The sequence below is a fragment of the Callospermophilus lateralis genome, chromosome 7 (genome assembly GCF_048772815.1).
Source record: "Callospermophilus lateralis isolate mCalLat2 chromosome 7, mCalLat2.hap1, whole genome shotgun sequence".
Classification (NCBI taxonomy): Eukaryota; Metazoa; Chordata; class Mammalia; order Rodentia; family Sciuridae; genus Callospermophilus; species Callospermophilus lateralis.
Window position 1 is genome coordinate 113,066,207 of NC_135311.1, and position 8,790 is coordinate 113,074,996.

Here is an 8,790-nt window from a genome sequence, read left to right on the forward strand (position 1 = left end):
CCGAATCCCATCAGAACGTGTAATCTTCTATGCCACCCATTTTATAGATGAGAAATTATGTTCAGAGAGGTTAAATAATCGTCATGGTTTTAGAGATGGAGAGCTGGAAGGAGGTGGCTCACAGTATTGCCTCTTCTATGCTTTCAGACCTATTTCCAGGATATCTATGAATAGAAGAAAAACTCACCTGTGGCTGATTGCATGTGGATGAATTGGCTCGCCCTTGACATGCCAGAGGTAGATCAGTTTTAGCTTTTCAAAATAGGCTGTGACTCAGGTACCTGTATTGTTCAAGGACAGGCGCTGGTGCTGTGTCCTTCCCTGACTCAGTAAGTGATTCAGACTGAGGGTTGGCTAAATCCGGGAGGACTTTGGGATCGCATTATAACCCTTTAGGTATTCATCTTATCCCCTAGCTAAGAATAGATCAGGACCAAGAATAAACCCTACTGAAGTTGTCCTCTTCCACTAGAGTTGTGAGGGTTTTTTTTTTTTTTTTTTTTGTCCCCTGCATATAGGGACCACTGCATTTTGAACTCGACTCTTTCTTCTGTCCAGTTGCCCTTGGACTGACTGGAACATTAAGGAATTGGTTGGCTCAGAAAGGTTAATTCACATGCCCAAGCTATTTATGCAGGAGCCGGGATTGGACCCCAGATGATTCAGCTCCACCGAGTCAGACCAGGCCCATGCCATAAGTAAATTTGATATTTATTGACAATGATTGATGAGAAACTAATGCATACTTGTTTAGCTGTGTCTTAGGGAATTTACAACTGTTTGGATCAGGATCAATATAGTAACAATATTGGATTTCATTCTACTTTATTTGATAAGGTGAACTTTTATGATTGACAAAAGATTACTCTGGTAAACCTTTATGTTCTTTAATAAATTAGAATAAAAAACAAACAAACAAAAAGACCCAAAATATTTATGTTCTTGGGATTCAGGAAAGTTCTTTTAACTTTTATTCATAGTAGTTTATAGACTAGTGAGAGGTAGAATTTTAGAAAGTATGGTAAAAATATAAATAACTCTTCTGATTTTATTGAATGAAGTTGAAAAATAAATCACTGAGTCCTTTAAAGTTAATATAATTTATTTTATATGTTCACTTAACTTCTTAATTTATTGATATATATCTCAAGACATATATCAATAATATATTTTTATATTATATTTTTATATGTGATTTTATATATCACATATAAAAATATTATATATGTAATATTTTATGCAAATAAAACATATATTTTTGACTTAAAGAAGAATTTTATATATTTAAATATTTTTATATTTAAATATTTATTTTATATTTAAATATTTTGTATTTATTATATGCAAAATAAACATACACTTTTGACTTAAAGAAGAATCTAGGCTCCTTCCCCAGTCTTCCTAAATAAGTCTTCTAACTACCCAAGCAACTCACTCCCAGTCTGCCCTGAGTAGAGGAGGAGAAGTTTGGAGCATTGTGTAAATGAACAAGATCCAAAAATGGGAGCCCCTTCCAAGTCCTCCCCATGGTTCACATTATAGTGCCAATAGTCTGTTCTCAGTGTGGGTCAAACCTGTGAAAGTTTATATTTGAACAGAAAGTAAATTTCAAACTCCATCCCTAACTTTTGGGCTCTTACCTCCTTTTATTTCCATTAGGGGAGATACCTTTGAGTCCTGCCTGCCTTTCCACCTGGCCAAAGTGGTTGCCTCTGTATCCTAGCAGGAGAGAGAGGACAGCCTTGGCCTTCTTCAAGCATCCCACACACATGTGTGGGAATAAGACAATGAGTCACAATATTTAGATCATCAGATATTTGTGATTATTTTATATGGCTGCTCCATCAGCCTGCCTAATGTGGAGAGCCCTGAGGTTTCTTGTTTAGGACCAGCCTGCATTTCTCCTAAGAACTCACAGGCCCCTGGACTACTTCACGTCTTGTCCTGCCCATACACAAGACAGACAGTGGGCCGCAGGTGGGCGAAGGGACTTTGTTAACTACCACAGCCCAGTCTCCCTTCCCTACAGGCAGTAGGAGTGCATGCTTGGCTTCTTCAGTCTCTCTTGCAGCCAGGCCTCAACAGATGCAAAGTATTTCTGGGTTTGGGCTAAAGGTCGAAATCCAGTGGGATGCTGCCTTTGCTTTTCACCTCACCTGACTGTCAGAGTTTCCCACAGGACTGGCGTCTAAACCTGGAAGCAATTGACATTCGAGCCTGGTGGTGTTGGCAACAAAGATGTAATGACTCCCCTGGTGAATCCAGCCTTTGCTGTTGTTCGGCTTCTGCAGGGAAGCAAATCCTGGCTCTCAGTGTGGATCATTTGGGAGGGAAAAAAAAGGCCGCAGGTGGCCTTCCTGTCTCTTTTGACTGTAGAAGGGTTGCAGAATTTTCCTTCAGCTTCAGATCTTCGCCATCAATACTTTAAGTCCCAGAGGCCCTTTTCTAACCAGGCTAACCCCTGAGTCATTCCCGAATGCTCCCTTCTCCCACAATGATTGTATTCCTCTGTCCGTTCACAATTTTAATTATGAGTTTACTCAATGGGCTTCCCTTCGGGTTAACTTCTCCTGGTAACTCATTAAACCTCTGAGTCACACATTCATTATTATAGAGAGGACCAAAATGAAAGAACAAGAAGGAGCTGTGCCCTGAGAGAAACCCCGGGGTGGCTGGCTGTGGTTAGGTGTGACTGAGCATCTGGAGTCTGTCTCTTCTCCCCTTTGGGGAAGGTGTCCTGCGTTGAGTGATGCTGTACTTAATGCAGTGAGGTCATTGATTGTGGCTGAGTCTAATGTGAGATTTTGCTGTCCTATGACACCAGCTTATAATTCTGGTTAAAGCTCTTCCCTCCTATCTAACTATGCCCTCCGACCTTAGGTGGTCTCCAAACAAGGATGTGATTACTCATTAAAAAGGAATCCCGGAGTCCAAGGTAGGAGGATCATGTGTTCAAAGCCAGACTCAGCAACTTAGCAAGGCCCTACGCAACTCAGTGAGACCCTGTATAAAAAATACAAAAAAGTGCTGGAGATACCTCAGTAGTTAAGTGCCCCTGGGTTCAATCCCCAGTAACAACAACAATAACAACAAGAATCCCAATCATAATTTATATCTTTGAAAGAACATTAAAGGGAACCAATTCATAACCCACAAAGACACTTCTTAATATTTCCTTTCCTTCCCACTACAATTTTTCCAAAACCACCCCTCCCACCAGCCCTCCAAGTCATTTCTTTCCTTTCTTATCCCATCCCCAAGGTGAGTTAGGTCTTTGGGCCTCAGACAAGATAGTCCTTTGTAAAATGGGTGATCTGTTGTCAAGATTAACTGAGATAAAACTTGTCAATACCACCCATATCATACCTGGGACACTAAATACTCTAAAGGTTGGCTATTATAATGTTCAGTTCAGTCTTCCTAGCCTCAATTTTGATTTCCTCCCTCTGATGGCATCAAAATCTGGAAGCTGAGAAAATGGTTTCTAAATAAGAGTAACAATAGATGTCATTTACTGGGTGTGACTTGTGTCCCAGGCACTATGTGAAATCCTTTATGTGCATTATCTCTTTAATCCTCACCCCAGCCCTGAGGGACAGCTGCTGTGATTATCCCCATTTCACAAATGAGGAAACTCAAGACTTAGATGAAGCAGCTTGCCCTAGGCCACAGAGCTGGTACTGGTGGAGCTGCATGCAGCCTTATGTACTTCCAAGGCCTCAGCTTCATGGCTTTGCAAAAATTTGCAAATAAGTGTTGCCCATGAGGGTTTTGACTATCGAAGACCAGTGCCTCATGTTCAGAGACTTGGGAACCTCAGAACAAGTGGCTTGCTCTTGCCATGCTCGGTCAGCCCCCACAGGCTGGGGTGAAATCACCTGGCCTGTGCCAAGATGAACCCTCTGAAGTTCTCCTTGGCTTTCAGAATCAGAGATAAATGTCTTTCTCTGCAAAGGCTGGCATTTATTTCTTAATAATCAAGTTAGAAACGGATGCAGTCTCCCTAATCAGCAAAACAAAGGTTTTCTGTACTTTTATATGTGCTGGAAACTACTAATGAGTTCTTGGGGATTTATCACTGACTCTAGAATAGAAGTAGAAGCCAGGATATTTGGAGTCAGTGAAAACAGGGTTTTGCCAAGATACTTCAGCTGCAAGGGAACCTTTAAATATTCCACATCCGGTGCTGCATCTGTGTGGGGGAATTTGAGGATGAGCTCATGTGGATGCCCGAGCCCTGCACAGAATCCTTCTCCTCCAGATGTTCTGGGGCCTCCTGTGCAGGCCCTTTGTAGACCTTGCAGATTGGCCCCTTGGGTGGCTCTGCAGCTGAAGGTCCCCTCTCTGGGCAGAGTACCATTTGCACAACTCATTTACCCCAGAGGCCACTGAAGAATGTGGACTTCTGCACCAAGTTTGGGGGTTCCCAAGAGTCTGTGTGTCCAAGACTCAGCAGTAAGGGTGGCTGCTAAGACGGGGGTCCTGTAACTGATGCCTGTTTCTGGTTCACCTAGGAGTCAAATGCCATTATTACTGGTGGCAACTCTTTGCTATTCCTCCTTCTCCTGCCTCCTCCTCCTTCTGCTCTTTCATCCCTTTTCTTCTTCCTCTCTTTCTCCCCATCTTCCATCTGCCCGCCTTTTCTCCTTTGAAAATATGAATAACAAAAAAGAAAATGTCAAGCTTCTTCTCTGGGAAAACACCAAATGGTGGATGACGCCGGAGCAGTGGGAGGTCCCAGGGCATAGGGGTGGGTGGCCATGGTGCTTCCGTGGAGGCTTTGGCCACAGTTGGGGCAGGAGCAGTGGCTGCTAGTGGAGGCAAGGCTGAAGACAAGGAGTGGATCCTGGTCACCAAGTTGGGCCACCTGGTCAAGGACATGAAGATCCAGTCCCTGGAGGAGATCTTGATCTTCTCTTAGCCCATCAAGGCGTCTGAGATCATTGACTTTTTCCTGGGGGCATAACTCAAGGATGAGGTTTTGAGGATCATGGCTGTGCAGATGCAGATTCATGCTGGCCAGCGTACCTGGTTCAAGGAGTTTGTAGCAATCAAGGATACAACGGCTCCAAGGAGGTAGCCACTCTAACCGAGGGGCCATCATCGTGGCCAAGCTCTCCATTGTTTCTGTGTGGAGAGATCTGTTGGGGGAACAAGACTGGCAAGCCCCACACCCTTGCAAGGGGACAGGATATTGTGGTTCTGTGCTGGTGTGGCTCATCCCTGCCCCCAGAGGTGCTGGCCTTGTCCCAGCCCCTGTGCCCACGAAGCTGCTGCTGATGGCTAGTGTTGATGACTGCTACACTTCTGCCAGGGCAATTTCACTACACTGCCACCTTGGGCAATTTCATCCAGGCCATCTTTGATGCCATCCCCAAGAAAACAGCTATCTCTGGAAAGAAACTGTGTTCACCAAGCCTCTCTATCAGGAATTCACTGACCATCTTGTGAAAACCCACACCAGAGTCTCTGCACAGAGGACCCAGCCTCCAGCTGTGGCTACAACATAGGGTTTTTATACAAAAAAAATTTAAGTGAATGAAATCTGAAAAAAAAAATGTCAAAATTTGGCTGATAATTCACTCATGCATTCATTAATTCCTCAAACATTTATAAAGCACTTGCTCTAAGCTGAGCATGGAATGGGGGATACACAAGTAAATAAGAAATACTCTCTATGGGATGTGTGCAGTTCAGGAATGCTGTGGTTAGTTGTATCCCCCAAAGGTTCTTATGTTGGCATCCTGGTTCCCAGAGTGACAATGTTAAAAGGTAGTGGGACCTTTAAGAGGTGGGGCTTAGCAGGAGGTCATTAGTTATTGGTGTGTGTGGGGGGCATGACCTCAGAGGGAATTAACATAATTCTCATGAAACTCCAGTCTTGCTCTCTGGATTCCTGCCTTGCTATGTGATCTCCCTTTCTCTGTCTCTTGAACCCCACCTCTGTGATTCCATTTGCCACGAGCAGAGCCAACCAGAAGCCAGCACCATGCCCTTGAACCTCCAGAACTATGAACTATGTAAATAAATGTCTTTTCTTTACACATTTCCCCAACATAAGTATTTTTCTATGGTAACAAAAACCAGACTGATACAAGAGGGAAAAGGCAGACATCTGACAGTTATAGCAAATACCATGTTCCCAGCACTTACTGTGCACCTGGCATTGTGCTGAGTTACCCTTTCACTGGATCATCTCATTTAATCCTCAAAGAAATACTCTGAGGGGGAATTCTGGCACTTGATCCTCTTATCCATGAGGCTGAAGCAAAGACAGATTAAATAATTGGCCTAACATTGCACCAGCAGCATGTCACAGATCTCACTTGAGCCCAGGCCGCCTGACTCCAGCATCAGCATTACGAACAGTTCTGCTGCCTCTTGCTTAATTACAGCACGCTAAGACAGCATCACATAAGTAGGGTCTAGCAGAAGTGCAATCTGAAGCCTGGGAATTCACAGTACATGAGCTGGGCGACGTGGGTAGTGACACGAGAGGAGCCCAGAAAGGCAGCTGGGCCAAGACTGTGAAGGGCCTCGCATCCAGTACTCACGAGGTGGAGTTTGTCCTGTAGGCAGTGGAATAATATGGCACCTTCTGAGAAGAGAAGGAAATGATCAGACTTACATACTAGACAGTCACTGTTTAAAAATAGGCAGAGATGCAGCCTTTTTCCTCTTTAGTCTTTTATGTGTTTTCCGAATTTTCTCTTTTGAACTCATTTTCTTCATTTAAATAACGCATAGATACTTTACATGTGCATGATACCCAGGTGTAAAGAGTTGGTGTGTTGGAGAGGGCGAGTTGGTGGCAGTCCAGAGGCAGGGGTGCTGTGAGGAGGGAAACTTGCTGGTGAGACCACGGAGGAAGCAGTTGGGGGGTCTAGGGCAAGTAAAGGGCTTTGCAGAGACTGGATCTAACTTGATCCATTAATCCTCAGTCCCTCTCCCAGAGCCTAGCAGGCCCCGCACATCTCACGAATACACATTAGTCAATGAATGAATGCGCAAAAGAGGAAAATCGCCACGTGGTTGGAGAAGAGGGCATGGATCTGAGGAAGATTTTTGAGAGACAACCTCCAGGAACCACATCATGGTGCAATGAGGATGCAGTTTCTTCCTTAAAAAGCAAGGAAATTGTCTTCTGATATGTGGTAGAAAATGTGGGAAGAAATTCACAAAGGGAGATGTAAGGGATGATGACTGTTTGAAATATGTTGACTCTGATGTTAAATGGAGAAAACAGATATAACCACTTGCTGCAAAATCCAAATTGGGCATGGAAGTCAGAAGGAATGGAGAGAGTAGATACCTTGAGGGATGATAGTCCTGGGGGAGCGTGGCTGCTTTACGGAAGGGCAGGAGAATCACATTGAGAAGTGTCTTAAAAATCTTCCAGTCCACAGTCTCTCTGTCCCCATTGTCAGAGAATTCCTAGTTGTCCAAGTAACTTAATTCTAACTTCATGATGTATTTTATTTTATTTTTTATTTGTTTTAATTAGTTACACATGACAGTACAATGACCTTGATATATCATATATTTGAATCACATGGGATAATATCTCATTTTTCTGAGTATACAGGTTGCAGAATCACATTGGTCATGCAGTCACATATATACACACAGTAATAATAATGTCTATTTTGTTCTATTATCCTTTCTATCTCCCCAACCCCTTCATGTTTTAATTGCTATTTATTTTATTGTGTTATATATGCCCACCAAGTGTACAAGTTCAGGGTTTGTAAAATTTTCACCAAATTAATACTTCTATACTCTCTCTGGGACCAAGAATGGAACCTGAGCCATGATAAGAACAACAAAAATCTTACTTTTCCTACTTACAGTCAGTCTTTGCCTGTCCATCAAGTATAAACGTTATTCTGACTTATATCATCATAGACAAATCTTTCCTGGCTTGAATCTTTGAATATATGGAATCATTCAGCACATTTTCTCTTTTTTTTTGTCTGACTTTTTCCCCTAAACATTATGTTGTTGAATTTCATCGTTGTGGGTTTCATGAATGAAGTCTGTTCTTTCTTGTTTTCTTATCATTGCATTGGATGTCTGCACTACAGTGGAATATATCCTTCTATTGCTGCTGAATATTTGGGTTGTTTGTAACTCAGGGCTACAAGACTTTTATGAATACTCTTGATTATTCTATTTTGAAAGACCCAAACCCTTATTTTTTTTTTGTTCTGTATGTATTCAGGTATGAAATTACTGGGGCACGGGGCATATGCATGCTTAACTTTTATAATCTCTGCATAACGATTTGTAATTTGCACAAATTTACATTTACATCAGCAGTTTATGCAGTTTATTTTGTTCCATGTCCTCATCAATGCTTAATATTTGTATTTAACTTTCCTGAAAGGTGTGTAGTAATATCTCACTGTGGTTTTAATTGAATTTCCTGATGGTTAATGATACTGAGTTTCTTTTCTTACTGGCCATTTATCTGTTTTTTTTTTTCTTATGAAGTGTTGGTTTAAATATTTTGTTGGTTGATGGAAAGCCCATGCTTGATAACTCCAATTTATGGATTATCAGTGGATCTGTCTTTGTTCCCTGTTTTTCTCTTGGCTTTCTGTGGTTTGGTTCTGTTTCCTGGAATGCTTGGTAGTTCACATTGAATCTGGACATTATGTATGAACTACTGTAGAGCTTGTGGATGATTTATCTTCCTTCAGATAGCATAGCATTTAATTTTCCCAGATAGAGTATGATAAAATCACCTTAGTCCTGTTTAGATTGGTCTATTTCTGGTTTTTTCTTCAT

At 42.2% G+C, this 8,790-nt stretch overlaps 1 pseudogene; it reads left to right on the forward strand.

Annotated features, from left to right (window-relative positions):
* Nucleotides 1–4,706: 4,706 nt before the first annotated feature.
* LOC143404842 (small ribosomal subunit protein uS5-like) lies at nt 4,707–5,510 on the forward strand (annotated as a pseudogene).
* The last annotated feature ends 3,280 nt before the right edge of the window (nt 5,511–8,790 follow it).